The sequence below is a fragment of the Marmota monax genome, unplaced genomic scaffold (genome assembly GCF_021218885.2).
Source record: "Marmota monax isolate L192 unplaced genomic scaffold, Marmota_monax_Labrador192_F-V1.1 WCK01_AAM20220418_F8-fsc00153, whole genome shotgun sequence".
Taxonomy (NCBI): domain Eukaryota; kingdom Metazoa; phylum Chordata; class Mammalia; order Rodentia; family Sciuridae; genus Marmota; species Marmota monax.
The window spans coordinates 4237148-4253632 of NW_026692146.1; positions in this window are offsets into that span (position 1 = coordinate 4237148).

A 16485-nucleotide genomic window follows, 5' to 3' on the forward strand; every position below is an offset into this window, starting at 1 on the left:
GCCAGCTGAAATTCTTGTCCCATAAGAACAACTCCCTTCTGGCTTCTTATTTTCTTTCTTTCTTTTTTCATAGTTTGGGCACTGTGAGCTAGTGGTTGGAGCTGAGGCAGGCAGCATGGCTCTGCAGAAGAAAGAATTCCAGGGTTGGGCTGTCTAACTTTGCAGCTACCATTAATTTACTAAGTCCTGCCAAAGCCCCTTAAAGACTCATTGTGGTCTCACTCAGGGTGTGGTCAGCAGGAATTTTGCCATGGGCTAGGTTCCCGCAGGAACCCAATCTTGCTAAAGTATAATTTGTGTGGTTAAGAAAGAGGGAAAGGTGAACCAAAGTACTTTATTTCTTTCTTTTTTTTTTTCTTGTGCTGGGGATTGAGCCCAGGAGTGCTTTACCACTGAGCTATATCCCCAGTCCTTGTTTTATTATTTTGAGACAGGGTCTCCCTAAATAGATGAGGCTGTCCTTGAACTTGCAATCCACCTGCCTCAGCTTTCAGAGTCACTGGGATTACAGGCTTGGGCCACCATATCCGACCCAAAATACTTTCATAGACTGAAGCACAACAGTAGCATCTTTGCTTTAGTTACCTCATCAACAAAAGAAGGATGGTACTACACATTCAAAAGTCTACCTTAGGTAGGCGTAGGGGCATGATCCTGTAGTTCTAGCTATTTAAAAGACAGAAGTTGGAGGATCATTTGAGCCTAGTAGTTCAAGTCCAGCCTAGGTAACATAGCAAGACCCCATCTCTTAAAAGAAAAAGAAAAAAAAATGCCTACTTTATAGAAGAAAATTTAAACAACAATTTAAACAAATTCTTACTTACGTCCACTAATACTCTGTTTTCGGTATCTAGTAGCCTCTTGATCTCCCCAGAAACTATAATGAAGCTCATAAATTTGTTATAAAGTTCCTTTGGTAGAAGACTCTGTAGTTAGAAATATATCCAAAATGGATACCATAGTTTTAGCCACAGAGGTACTCAGAAAAGCTTTTTAAACTGAGTTCCTTAGGTGACTAGAAAATGCTACTAAGGCACATTTGCAAAACAATTATAGGAATAAGTGAAAAATCTAAGAGCCCTTTAGGTTTTTTTTTTATGGTGCTAAATTAATCTCAAAATTTTGACATTCTCATCTTCTTATTTCTCAGGCCTGTCTCTTCTAGCTCATACTACATTCCCTGTCTCACCTGGACACAGTGGCACACACCTATAATTTCAGTAACTCAGGAGGTTGAGGCAGGAGGATCACAAGTTCGAGGCCAGTCTTAGCAACTTAGTGAGACCTTCAGCAACTTAGCAAGACCTTCAGCAACTTAGCAACACCTCAAAATAAAAAAAAAGGGCTGGGGATATAGCTCAGTGGTAAAGGGTCCCTGGGTTCAATACCTAATACAAAAATAATAAATAGATTGCTTTTCTCCACGTTCAATTAGTCAGTTGATCAAGGGTGCAGATGCAGCTCAGTGGTTGAATGTGGTAGAGCACTTGACTAGCATGTGTGAGGCTCTGGGTTTAATCCCTAGTATGGCAAAATGAACAAAAATAAATAAATAAATACCTCTATTTATAGAATATTTATGACACACCTGGCCCCAGATTGGGCACCAGAAAGGATCCAGAAGATATGAAATGAATGATCCTTATACTCCAGAAGCTGACAATCTGTTTAGAAAAAGTTTAAGGTTCAAAACAGTATCAAACAGATGTTAGGGTTGTAGTTCAGCAGTAGAATATGTGGTTAGCATGCATGAAGTCCTGAATTCAATGTCTAGCATCAAAACAAACAAACAAAAAAAATACAGCAACAAGCAACAACATACTATCTAAGCACTGAATCTGTACATTGTCAGAACATGAGCAGGGAGGTCTGGGAAGACTGAAGTGCTTAGGAAAAGCTTTATGACTCTCACCTTTCCCCCATGGAGGAAAGTAGATCTGGAAATTTGGAGCCTGGAGGACAACTCCATTTCTCACTGAGCAGGCAATCTATAATTATGTAACCAAGTTCAAAGAGACAAGTAGATTTCTCAAAGTGAGGTGCCAAGATAGTCTAGAATTGTGTTAAAACTCCCATATGGTAACCACTAGACACACATGGCCTTCAAATATAAATTCGTTTAAATTACATAAAATTAAAATTTCAGTTCTTCTGTCTCTTTCAATAGTTATATGTGTGGTGGTATCTTACTGGAAAGTGCAGATATAAAATATTTCCCTTGTTAACAGAAAGTACCAATGGATGGTGCAGGTCTACAACTATGGAAGTGTGGAACAAGAGGCAGGAAGGCATAGCTCAAAAAAAAATTCCTCAAGCATCATGGAGTGCCGCTGTAGCTGATTGCCATGTTTTCGGTGGCCACAAGTTATTCAGAATCTAAAGGGCACTTAATTAATTTCATAAATATACATTGAGACCTAGTATTATAAGGCCAGGTTATATGAGAGACACAAAACGGAATAAAACAGGATTCTGCCTCAAGGAACTTAACATCAAAAAGGGAATTAAGGAGGGAGAAGGGGAGTTGCACAGAAGATGGAAGGAGACCCTCATCGTTATACAGAATACATGTATGATGTTGTGAGGGGAAAAAGAAAAAAAAAGTGTGTCACATTAGATTGGATAGAGAGAAGTGATGGGAGGGGAGGGGAGGGGAGGGGAATCGGGGATAGGAAGGGTAGCAGAATAGAATAGACATTATTATTGCTGTATGTATATAGGTGACTGTATGACCAATGTGATTCTGCAATCTGTACAATCAGAAAAATGAGAAATTATACCAATTGATTCAAATGTAATAAATAAATAAATAAATAAATAGATTAATAAATAAATAAAAAGATATTAAAAAATGCACATGTAAAAAAAAAAAGGAATTAAGACTGGTTGTGTTAGTCATCTGTCCATTACTATAATGAATACCAAGATAATCAGCTCATAAAGAGAAAAGACTTATTTTGGCTCACAGTTTTGGAGGTTTTAGTCCGTGATCAGTTGGCCCCTACAGCACATCATATTAGGGGTGTATGGAAGAACAAAACCATTCACTTCATGGTGAGGTAGGGAGCAAAGAAAAAGCGGAAGAGACCAGGGTCTCATAATCCCATTAGAGGACACCCCCCCAAATTATCTAAAGACCTCCCACTAGTCCCCACCTCTTAAAAGTTCCACCATCTGTTAATAGCATTTTAGTGTAGATGCCCTTAATGTATGGGTCTTTGGGGGACATTCTCCATCCAAACTATAGCAACTGTGCACAAATAACCATGATAGAAAATGAAAAATGATAAATATCTGAAGAGGGGTACAATGAAAACATGTGGGAATGGGAAGACAGATTACTTCAATCTGAAGGTTTTAAGAAAGCTTCTTAAGTAAGCATGATTTCAGCTGAAATTTGCAGAAGGCATTTGGGGTGTGGTGGAAAACTGTCTGTGGACCTGCAGTCTAGAGATCATCTCTAGTTCAATTATGTCCTCACTAACTGTGACTTCAGGTAAGTCAAATTGCAGTCCTCAGTTTCTTTATCAGTTGGATAAGAGGAAAAAAGAAGCAAAAACTTTCAGGTGGAAAGACCAGTAAAAGCAAAGACACAGTGTCAGATAGATGTGCATATTGGAAATTTAATAGTCTAGATGTGCATATTGGAGATATAATAGTCTAATATTGAAGTGTGGACATAGAACGACTCTCTCACAACTTGTACCTGAGCATTACATAATTGAGGACAACCAAACAACAACCCTGTTTATACAAAAATGAAAAGCCACCATCATAAAAACAGAAGCTAGATTTGGGCAGTGTCTTGATCAGTTAGGTCAAATACAAGAAGCAAGTCAGACAGAATGGAAGCAATTGTCTTTGCATTTAAATATGGCTTTTAAATGGAGCCAAAGAATAACTATTTCATGCCCTTCTGGGAAAAGGCTGCCATTTATGGAAAATGTGAGTGAGAATTATACCTTGGGAAATAATAAATAAAGTGCAAGACATTTCTGAGGAGGAAGAAAAGCAAATCGGAGTCTAAAGTTGAGAAATCACCATTGAACAGAATGTTAAAAGGTAAAGTTGACATGGAAAAAGTAAAGCCAAGAACATGGTAGTTAAAATAAAATGTCGATCATATGTGGAATGTAGTCCCTTGTTAAGAAGCAGACAGAAAATAGTGCATAAGTGAAATACCAGCTCAGCAGGTTCATAGATCTTTATCTCTTGAGTGAATGTGAATATACATGGAGAAATATTTGCGTTTTGCAGCTGTACCAAAGCATCTGTCAGTAGTTCCATTATCATTTTCTCATATCTGTATTTTTATATCCACACTGAAACATTTGGGTAGGTAAAACTATATGCTCAGTGTGTTCAAATATACTAAGGTATTTAGTTAATGGCTAGAATTTAAAGTTCCTAGAAATTGTTTTTCTAACCTCACAGCTCCCAACTGGCTAAAGCCCATTTCTTGGTCTCTTCCTCTTCTAAAATCCTGAAAATAAGGTCCAACATAGGCCAATGAAAAGAATACAGCTATTATAGTAGAGATATTATGTGATCACCCACCCATCCAAGTTTTTAAAAATAGACTGAAGTACTATTCCTTCCAAGATTCATAGAATTTGCTTTAAAAATAAATGTGAATTGTGTACTAAGTATATGGCTAAGCTCCATGCCCGTATTTGTTCAGGATACCTTAAATCAAATAGCTGTCACTTTCCTAAGCTGATCTATTACTGTAGATCATTAACTGTCACTAACACATGAAATTAACCAGGTAAGGTTAGTTGTTAGGTACCCTGATAAAGTAAGTAGAAATAGCTTTTGTTTTACAAAATCCTTGATTCATTTGCCTGTTCTTTTTTCTCCTGCTTTGTTTTTATTTCCTGAAACTTGAACTCCAAAAGATAAAGGTTAATATCTAGTCAGGATCAATTTTTACAAAAGACTACTAATAAGACTAGGGGTGAAACTCTATAGTAGAGAACTTGCCCAGATTGTGGAAGGCAAGCGGGAAAGAAGGAAGAAGGGAGGGGAGAAGGGAGGGAAGAAAGAAAGATGCGCCGTGGGGGAAAAAAGAAAGGAAGAGCTGGGCACAGTGGCACTGGGCACAGTGGCATGTGCCTGTAATCCCAATAGCACCGGAGTCTGAGGCGGGAGGATTGCAAATTCAAGCCATCTTTAGCAACTTAATGAGACTAAGCAATTTAGTGAGACCCTGTCTCAAAATAAAAATAAAAAGGGGTTGGGGATGTGACTCAGAGGTTAAGCACCCCTGGATTTAATCCCCAGTACGAAAGAAAGAAAGAAAGAAAGAAAGAAAAGAAAATGAAAGCATACAGATCTATAAGAAAGATGTTGTGAAGACATACAGGGAGAACACCACATGTAGATAGGAATACCCGAGATTACCAGAAGGCGTGAGGGAAACAGAATAATTATTTCCTAGCACATGGAGAGGGAACTTGACCCAAACTGTACCTTGATTTCAGACTCTGGCCTCCAGCACTGTGAGGAAAGAATTTTGGTTGCTTTAAACCACCTAGTTTGTGGTACTTTGTTATGATAGCAACAGCAAACTAATATGCTTTCCTTCTCCACTCTTTAGTAATCTATTGTCTTTCTACTTTCTGTGTTGAAAGATTAACTTGTTTCTTTTCAATCTTGTTTCTTTCTTTCTTTCTTCTTTTTTTTTTTTTTTTTGGTACTGGGGATTGAGCCTAGGATTGCTCTACCACTGAGCTATATCCTCAGCCCATTTCATTTTTTATTTTGAGACACAGTCTCACAAAGTTGCCCAAGCTGACCTCAAATTCTGATCCTTCAGCCTTAGCCTCCTGAGTAGCTGGGATTATAAATCTGTGCTTCCACAATGGCTTGGATTTTTATTTTGACAATAGTTTTCACTTCCAAGATATCTAGTTATTCTCTTTGCTATCTATTCTGATTTTATTTCTGTTGAACTCTAAAAAAAAAATAATGTCTTGCTTTGCTTAATAAAAGTTATTGCTTCATATACCTCTTTGCACATTCTAAACATATTTAAACCTTTTCTGATTGTTCCATAAAATTATTTCCAACAGGGATAAATTCATACTCTTAACTTTCTTTTCTTGAATTTCTTAACACTGGATTTTGGTTAAGGAGCTCAGTTAATTGACTTGCGTTTCCTGTCTCTCTTTCTCATCTTCCGGTGTCCTTTCCGGTCCCCTTCCAGTTGTTCTGTGATTGCCTTCTTTCTTCTGCACTTGGCTCTGAAGTTCCACTTCAGACTCAGATCTACTCATGGTGCTTCCAAGATCCAGCCTACAGTGACACTGAGGACAGCACAGACCGTGGCACCAGGCCAGCGAGTGCAGTTCTTCCTTTCCTAGTCACAAGCTTGTCTGTGTGCTCCCTCTCCCCTCAACCCACAGTTTGCTAAAAACTGTAGCTCTAGGCAGGAAAAACTTCTATTTCTGCCTCCTTTCATGAGTAGGAGGAGCCTGCCCCGCCTCTGGCTTCAAGCAGGGCGTCTGGCTTCAGTCTCCCATCTCGGCATGGAACTCTTTTATTTTCATTTCTTCTGGAAGAGCCAAAATTCTAGCTAATATCTCCTGGTTCCAGACCCAGAGCTCCATAAGCTGTGGCTTCCGCTCAGCTCACAGCTTTGTACTTCTGTCCCAATTCTAGGATACAGAAGTGTTTATTTAAATTTTAAGTTTGATAACTTTATCTATCATTGCTTCATGTTTGGATTAGAGATGTATCAGGGAACAAACTTTTGGGGCTGTCGCGACTGCTGACTTCTTTAGTTAATTGATGATAAAATGCATTTAGATCCATCTTTAGTTCATTTTTAGGAGACAGCAGGATTTAGAATATTCTTTAATTAATAAATAAACTATTCTTTAATAAATAAACTATTACTCTTAAACCAAGAAAAATTCTTCTTGGGCTGGGAATGTAACTCAGTGGTAGAGAGCTTGTCTAGCATGTTTGAAACCTTGGGTTCCATCCCCAGCACTAGACAAAGAAAATAAAAGGAAGAAGAACAAGAATAGTTCTCTAAATACTTTCCTCTTAATGTCTGTTTATCTAATAATTAGCTTATCAAATGACCTAATTCAGTTGTCATGGTATCGAAAAATATCAAACTTCATACCTTCCAGTTCATTTTCTTATCTATATTTTTGTAGAATAGCAAGCTTGCTTTTTTTTCTTTTCTTTCTTCCTTTCTCTTCTTTCTCTCTCTTTTCCTCCTCCTCCTCCTCCTCCTCCTCCTCCTTCTTCTTCTTCTTCTTCTTCAGAAAGATGGGGAAAATGTCATCTCTTAGCCTTGGAATTCTGGAATTTTCTAATGATTATTTTTACCAAGTAAATAAGCCCAGGAGTAAATGAAATGTGGTTTACTGCTTATGCTTCCTGGAATTTCTTGCAGCCAACGCAGAATTATAGCATCTCAGAGTTGGAAGACATTCTTCATATGACCACATTGAATTTTTTTTCCCTGTGGGTCTGCATCAAATTTGTGAGCTGGTGACTAAAAGGCTAAGACTTCAGAGAGTCCTGTGGCAAAGGTAAAAGCCCACTTCAAAGAAAGTTCAGGCACCCTACTGGTTGCTTTGAAGTGAATCCATTTCCATGAAAAATGTTCTGAAAACTTTCTGATGGGAACAGACAGAGCAGAGAAGGCCATTTCCCCCTCCTCTTTATTACAAATGGAATCGAATTTCCAGTGTCATGCTGGTACATGTTTAACAAGGATCTCTCAAAGAGAAAGAAAGAAAAAGAAAACTATGAAAGTGTTTGCCAACTTCCATGGTGTAAATACTCCCACTGTGGCTGATTTCAGGCTACCAACATGTCATCACTACATGTAGAATTGGGAAGAGATGCCCCACACTGTTTTTCTGGATGGGTGAGAGTCAGAATACAGATACTTTCAGACCTCGAGGTAACCTCTCAGAAGGATTCAGCATAGTGGAGAGTTGCTGAAACACTCTTCTCTTGGTCTTTGTGTCACTGTGCCACCTTCTTCTTTCTCTTATGCTGGGGGTGATGTAAGTCTCACTGTCAAGCTCTTCTCTCCTCCTCTGCCTGGATGATTAGACACACTCTGCACTTCCCCTGGAGTCTCTCTCTTCTTTCCCTGGGGTGAGCTCATCCAGTCCTGTAGCTTTAAATATCATCAAAGTGCTGTTAACGCCTGTGTATTTATCTCCAGTCCAGACCCTTTTTCTGAGCTCCAGACTTTATAGACAACTGCCTGATATCTCCCCAGCAACTCAAATTTAACTTGTCCAAAACTGGAGTCTTGCTCCTCCTCCTCCTCCCATCTTCCTTATCTAAATAAGTGGAACTACTGAATGTTCATTTGCTGAAGCCACAAACTTACAAGCCATCTTTGCAAACTCCCTCTCCTGTAACAGACAACCATTACCAAATACTGCAGACTTCCACTTTTCAAGTATTTGTTAAGTCTGTATATGTTTCCATCTGCATACCCCTGTCAACTTGTGTAGGTATGGACTCCAACTACATCTGAACTCCTGGGCCTCTTCCCACCCCCTTCTCCTGCCTCTCCCTTTTCACCTTCCTACAGTGACCAGTAAGGTCTTTGAAACATGCTTTAAGTGTTCATTGTCTTCCTGTTGAATTTATTTATTTATTTATTTAATTTTAGTACTGAGGATTGAACTCAGGAGCACTCAACCATTGTATGTTATTTAAAGACAAGGTTTCACTGAGTTGCTTAGGGCCTCGATAAATTGCTGAGGCTGGCTTTGAATTTACGATCCTCTTGCCTCAGCTATTTACTTATTTATTACCATACTAAGAATCAAACCCAGGGCCTTGTGCATCCTAGGTAAGTGCTCTACCACTGAGCTACACCTCCAGAACCCGTTGCATTTAACTGAAAATAAAACATCCCACTAAGGCCTATAAGCACCTGCATCATGAGATTTCAGATTAATTCTCTAACTTCATCCTCTGCCATTCTTCTCATTTACTGCATTCTAGCCACATGAGTCATTTTACGTTCTTTACATATAAATTTTCTTATCTCACATGTGCCCTGAAATGCAGCCTTCCCACCCCACCCCACCAACTTTCACCTAAAATTCACCTTTCTGACCATACTGTTGGACTTGATGCACTACTTTTTCAGAAAGGCCTTTCTTGGTCTCCCAATCAAAACTCAGTCCCCTCTTATAGTCATCTATGGTATTCTATTCACCTTGTAGTGCTTAATATGGCTTTTAATTCTAGGTATTGAACTGTTTGCTTATTTCTTGTCTGTCTTTCCCAAAGCAACTATAAGTTCCATGAATGCAAGGGCCATATCTGTTATGCTCATTGTAAACCAAGTCCAAAGTAAGTGCTCAATGAATATTTGTTGAATGACAAAATGAATGAATAAGTTAAATATCACATTTTCAGATAAACATTTATAGGTTATACATTTGGGCATGTATAAAGGGGACATTGGAGTGGCCATTGGCATTGAAACCTTTAGGATACTGTGATTGGAAAAAAAATCCATAGTAAAAAACTCATAATCCCTTTGATGATAGGATTCTTATAGCAATATAAAGTTGAATTAATTTATCCCTAAAAAATAAACCAAGGGCTGGGGATATGGCTCAGTTGGTAGAGTGCTTGCCTCACATGCACAAGGCCCTGGGTTCCATCCACAGAACCACAAAATAAAATAAAATAAAATAAAAATCAAGTCTGGGGATATAGCTCAGTTGGTAAAGTGCTTGCCTCACATGCACAAGGCCCTGGGTTCAACCCCCATGCACACACACACACACACACACACACAAAAAAAAAAAAAAACAAGTAGGAGGATTGTGAGTTCAAAGCCAGACTCAGCAATTTAGCAAGGCCCTAACCAACTCAGTGAAACCCTGTCTCTAAATGAAATATAAAACAAAGGCTGGGGATGGGGCTTAGTAGTAAAGCACCCTTGGATTCAATCCTTGGTACCAAAACAAACAATAACAACAATAAAAAAAAAAGGAAAAGGCTGGACTTCCCTAAGTATGATTAACATTCAAAACAAATAATCAAGTAATGCTACCACCATTTATTTTCTGAAGGAAGCACTGAAGGAAAAGTCTAGCATGGAGGTTAGACCCCACGCCCTGAAGTTAGACTTGATTCTGACATTTAACTAGTGTGGAAAAATTGAACAAATTTCTTAGCATCTCCTATAGTTCCTGTTTAAAGCAGGAACACTATCATCTACTTCTTAGAGTTTTTATGAGATGTGTCAAAAATACATACTAAGCTGGGCATAGAGGCCCACTCCCATAATCCCAGCTGCTCGGGAGACTGAAGTGGGAGGATCTGAATTTGAGCCCAGTGTGGGCAACATAGCAAGACTCTATCTCAAAAAAAAAAGGAAAAAAATTCCATCACAAAATTCACTGTTTAATTTATTTAATTTCTCTGAGCTCCAGTACTTTCATTTGTAAAACAAATGAAACATGAACTTCTTTTAAGACCCATCTGGTGCGAATTCTACATGGAGTCATCACTTTGTATCCATGGGGGATAGCTTCCAGGAAGCCCACAGCTACTCAAATCTTTCAGGGTCAAGTCCCTTATATATTATTTACATATCACCTCTACTTTATTTTTTTTTAATTTTTATTTTATTTTATTGGTTGTTCAAAACATTACAAAGCTCTTGATATATCATATATCATATTTGATTCAAGTGGGTTATGCACTCCCATTTTTACCCCGTATACAGATTGCAGAATCACATCGGTTACACATCCGCGTTTTTACATATTGCCATACTAGTGACTATTGTATTCTGCTATCTTTCCTATCCTCTACTATCCCCCTCCCCTCCCCTCCCGTCTTCTCTCTCTACCCCATCTACTGTAATTCATTTCTCTCCCTTGATTTTTTTCCCTTTCCCCTCACATCCTCTTATATGTAATTTTGTATAACAATGAGGGTCTCCTTCCATTTCCATGCAATTTCCCTTCTCTCTCCCTTTCCCTCCCACCTCTCGTACCTGTTTAATGTTAATCTTTTTCCCATGCTCTTCCTCTTCCTGCTCTGTTTTTAGTTGCTCTCCTTATATCAAAGAAGACATTTGGCATTTGTTTTTTAGGGATTGGCTAGCTTCACTTAGCATAATCTGCTCTAATGCCATCCATTTCCTTGCAAATTCCATGATTTTGTCATTTTTTAGTGCTGCGTAATACTCCATTGCGTATAAATGCCACATTTTTTTTAATCCATTCATCTATTGAAGGGCATCTAGGTTGGTTCCACAGTCTAGCTATTGTGAATTGTGCTGCTATGAACATCGATGTAGCAGTATCCCTATAGTATGCTCTTTTAAGGTCTTCAGGGAATAGTCCGAGAAGGGCAATAGCTGGGTCAAATGGTGGTTCCATTCCCAGCTTTCCCATGAAACTCCATACTGCTTTCCAAATTGGCCGCACCAATTTGCAGTGCCACCAGCAGTGTAGAAGAGTACCCTTTTCCCCACATCCTCTCCAGCACTTGTTGTTGTTTGACTTCATAACGCTGCCAATCTTACTGGAGTGAGATGGTATCTTAGGGTGGTTTTGATTTGCATTTCTCTGACTGCTAGAGATGGTGAGCATTTTTTCATGTACTTGTTGATTGATTGTATATCCTCCTCTGAGAAGTGTCTGTTCAGGTCCTTGGCCCATTTGTTGATTGGGTTATTTGTTTTCTTATTACTTAATTTTTTGAGTTCTTTGTATACTCTGGATTTTAGGGCTCTATCTGAAGTGTGAGGAGTAAAGATTTGTTCCCACAACCTCTACTTTAAATTATCTCCAGATTATTCCTAATAATTAATACAATATAACTGCTATGTAAATTAGTTGTTATGTTCTATTATGGAGAATAATGATAAGAAAAGGTGTCTGTATTCAGCACAGATGAAATTTTCTTTACAAATATTTTCAGTTTGAAATTGGTTGAATCCAGGGATGTAGAACCCACAAACATGGAGAGTCAACTTTAGTGTTTATCCTCTCAGAGCAGTCCCTGCTCAGCTGAAGTAAAGATGAAGGGCACTGCATTGTAAAGGACCCTCTATGGTGCACCTTGGCAGGAACAGGCTGTATTTGTTCACTGTTTTACAAAGAGACTGCCTTTTTAGGTTGCCCTCACCTAGTACACTTGAGTTTTAGAAGCAACTCTAAAATGTGTTTTCAAATAACAATTTTTTTTTTGGTACCTTGCTAATTTGCTAAGGCTGGCTTTGACCTTGGGACTCTCCTGCCTCAGCCTCCTGAGCCACTGGGATTATAGGCATGAGCCTCCACACTTGGCTCATTGTTGTTTGCATTTTTCTGGTGACATAAGATGTGAAGTGTCTTTTCGAATACTTATTTGTCTTCTGTGTATCCTCTTTGATCTATGAAAATTTTTGACCAATTTTTGGATGAGGTTGTTCATTTTCTTATTTTTTAAAAAATATATTTATTTTTCAGTTGTAGTTGGACACAATACCTTTATTTTATTTATTTATTTTCATGTGGTGCTAAGGATCAAACCCAGGGCCTTCCACGTGCTAGGCAAGGGCTCTACCGCTGAGCCACAACCCCAGCCCCATTTTCTTATTTAAAAAAATAATTCAGCCGGGCAGAGAAGCTGAGTGTGTAATCAGCAGTGGATTGTAAGTACCCGAGGCAAAGAAAGCTCAGTGCGCCCCGCCTTTTTTTTTCTTTTTTTTTTTTTGAATATTTTTTATATAGGGAGAGTTTGTGGATTGGGATTGTTGGCGGGGCTGTGGTTTCTGTGCCGAAAATCCACTCCGCGGGAGCCGCCATTTGCTTTCTGCTTGCTGTCTTGATGGCTCTGTATACACTGTCCGGCAGCCGCACCTAGAGGTTGGAGCTGGGCTGCGTGCCGAGCCCTGTCCTCCGAAGGCTGGACTGCAGCCTCGAGCGTCTCGGTGGCCTGTTCGCTGCTGCACCTTCGGGCAGAGCCTGCTCTGGAGTCGTTCTGCACCCCCCTGCCAGGGGACCCGTGCTCCTGAGGAGGGGGACGGAGAGCCGCGGCGGCAGCCGCTTGGGCCCCTGGGGCCAGGCACCGGGCTGAAGAGCTGCGGAGGCCAGGGCGGCTCTGCTACGGTCGCAGACAAGCGCGGCGCTCGTGAGCGCAGCCCAGAGACGGAGGCGACGGCGGCAGGGTTTCATTTCTAGAAATCTGGACTGGAAACAGAAGCAGCAGTTTGTATAATCCCAAGAACTTGCTTATACCAGGAAGCTGTAAGGGCAACATGAATATCACTGAGGAGATGTAACATGGTGGCAGGCGCAGAGAGATCAAGTCTCTGACACCTTCAACTGCGCGGGCATAGGGAGCCGTAAACTGTCTAAATGCTGTTTGCTCAGGATCACTAGGCAATGCTGAGCTGACGTGGATCTGGGGTGTACAGGCTGGGCCCCTCAGAACACACACACAGAGCCCGAATCGGAGGCAATTAAGCTCCGGTTCGCCTGCTTCGTGTGACTCAGCAGTAACGATCCCGCTGAAATAATTGGCCGGCCCTTAGGAACTTACAGAGGTAAAAGCCAACCGAGCCTTCATAGGCAGTGGCCACAGGACTGAAACGGGGATTGGGAGAGACAGTCAGGACCCACCCGTTGCATTGGTCACCTGGCAAAGGGAACAAACGGTCACCATTTGCAAGGGATACCACCATGGCAGAGAAATGGCGTCACGGGCGGAGGAGATAACTGCATTGAAACCAGCGCGACAGGTGTGTAATCCCCTAGTCATCTCTCTCCAAACAGCAGGGAAAACTTAAGGGCCACTCCCAGCTCTCCTGTGAACGCAATAACCAGACCGAGGGAATCAGGAGTGGCGCGGGACTCGCGGCGCGGAACTCCCGGCTACCGCTCCCACCAGTGCTGACAACTGAGGGCTCTTGCACCAGCTACGGGGGGCGTGGCTACAGGAGGGCAAGCAAATTCGCTGGGGGATCTCAGCCCCAAGCTCTACAAACTTAGGGTCTGAGGGAGGCAAACAGGGAGAGTGAGCCCAGGTGTTCATGAAAACAGGGCTCCCAGGAGCAGCAGACCTGGCGTGTAGCCAGTATTGTGGTGAGCGCCACAGGTGAGCACGGCCTGGCTTGAGGAAACACAAGACAAGGCCCTAGACACTCAGGATTGGAGACCCGCCCAGTCTAGGAGAAAGAGCTGCTGCACAGTGAATGGTTCCCACCTATTGAGAGGAGAAGCTTGGCCCAGTGGGCACAGCTCCACCTACTGGAAGAGAAGTTAATAGAACTCTAAGACTGCATTTATTATTATTATTATTATCATTTTTTTTTCTTTTTTTCTTTTTCTTCTTTTTCTTTCATTTTCAATTTTTATTTGTTGTTGTTCTTTAACTTTTTTTCAATGTTTCTATTTTTTTTAATTTTTTAAATTTTATTATTATTATTTTTTTTAAATTTTAATTTTCATTTTTTTATTATCGCTATTATTTTTGTTAAATTTTTTTTAGTCTTTTCTTTCTTTCTTTATTATCTAATCTTTGTTATTCTTGTTTCTTTTGTCTTTTCATTTCTTTTCAATTTTCTTATTCCCCATTCCTTGAATTCTACCTGCCTACTCTCATTCTCTTTAGTGACTTCTTCCCTTCCCTTCTAATATCTTTCCTCTCAAGCATCAAATAAATCTATAAGAGTAAACAGAAACTCAGCAGTCAAACAGAACAAGAAGTAACATGAGCAGCATAAAAAAGCAAGGAAGAAAAGGAGTACAAACAATGCAGGACAGCCTAAATATTCAGGAGGACCTAGAGTCAGCAGAAAAATGGTCATATAAAGAACTCAAGGAATACCTTAGACAGATGGAATGGAACCTTAAAGAAGATACGAGACAGCAAATCCAAACAGTGAAAGAACACTTTGAAAATGAATTACATAGACAGATAAAAGAAGAAGTTAAGCATCTTTATCAGGAGATTGAGATTATAAAAAAAAAACCAAACAATAATTCTAGAAATGAAGGAAACGATAAACCAAATTAAAAACTCAATTGAGAGTATCACTAACAGAGTGGAGCAAGTAGAAGCCAGAACATCAGATAATGAAGACAAAATATATCATCTTGAAAAGAGCCTAGCCAACTCAGAAAGGCTGGTTAAAAACCACGAGAAAAACATCCAAGAGATATGGGATAACATAAAGAAACCAAACCTACGAGTCATCGGGATAGAAGAAAGTACAGAGATTCAAACCAAGGGATTGAGTAACCTGCTGAAAGAAATAATTACAGAAAACTTTCCAGAAATAAAAAAGGAAACGGATATACAAATTGTAGATGCATACAGGACACCGAGCATACAAAATCACAGTAGACCAACGCCAAGACACATTGTTATGAAGATATCCAATATACAGAACAAAGAGAAAATACTAAAAGCTACAAGAGAAAGGAGGCAGATTACATTCAGGGGTAAACCAATAAGGTTAACAACGGATTTTTCATCACAGACGCTGAAAGCGAGAAGATCCTGGAACAACGTATTTCAAACACTGAAAGACAATGGACGCCAACCAAGAATTCTGTATCCAGCAAAATTAAGCTTCAGGTACGATAACGAAATAAAAATCTTTCATGATAAACAAAAGCTAAAAGAATTTGCAGCCAGAAAACCAGCATTGCAAAGCATCTTGAGCAAAACACTACACGAGGAAGAAATGAAAAACAATAACCAAAACCATCAGTGGGAAGTGCCTCTATAAAGACAGAGGGCGGGGGGAAAGCTAACCATGGAGAAACAAACTAAATTAAAAAAAAAAAAAAGAAGAAGAAGATAAATAATCAAACATGGCTGGAAGTACAAACCATATATCAATAGTAACTCTAAACATTAATGGCTTAAACTCTCCAATAAAGCGACATAGGCTGGTAATATGGATTAAAAAAACAAATCCAACAATATGCTGCCTCCAGGAGACACATCTGATTGGAAAAGACATACACAGGCTGAAGGTGAAAGGTTGGGAAAAAATATACCACACACACGGTCCTCGTAAGCAAGCAGGGGTGGCCATCCTCATATCGAATAAAATCGACTTCAAGACTAAGTTAATCAAAATGGATAAGGAAGGACATTATATACTGTTAAAAGGAACCATTCACCAACAAGACATAACAATTATCAATATTTATGCACCAAATAATGGTGCTGCGACGTTCATAAAACAAATTCTCCTCAAGTTCAAGAATCAAATAGACCACAACACAATAATTATGGGTGACTTCAACACACCTCTCTCACAATTGGACAGATCCTCCAAACAAAAGCTGAATAAAGAAACTATAGAACTCAATATCACAATCAACAACCTAGACTTAACTGACATATATAGAATATATCAACCATCATCAAGTGGATATACTTTTTTCTCAACAGCACATGGATCCTCCTCAAAAATAGACCATATATTATGCCATAGGGCAACCCTCAGTAAATATACAGGGG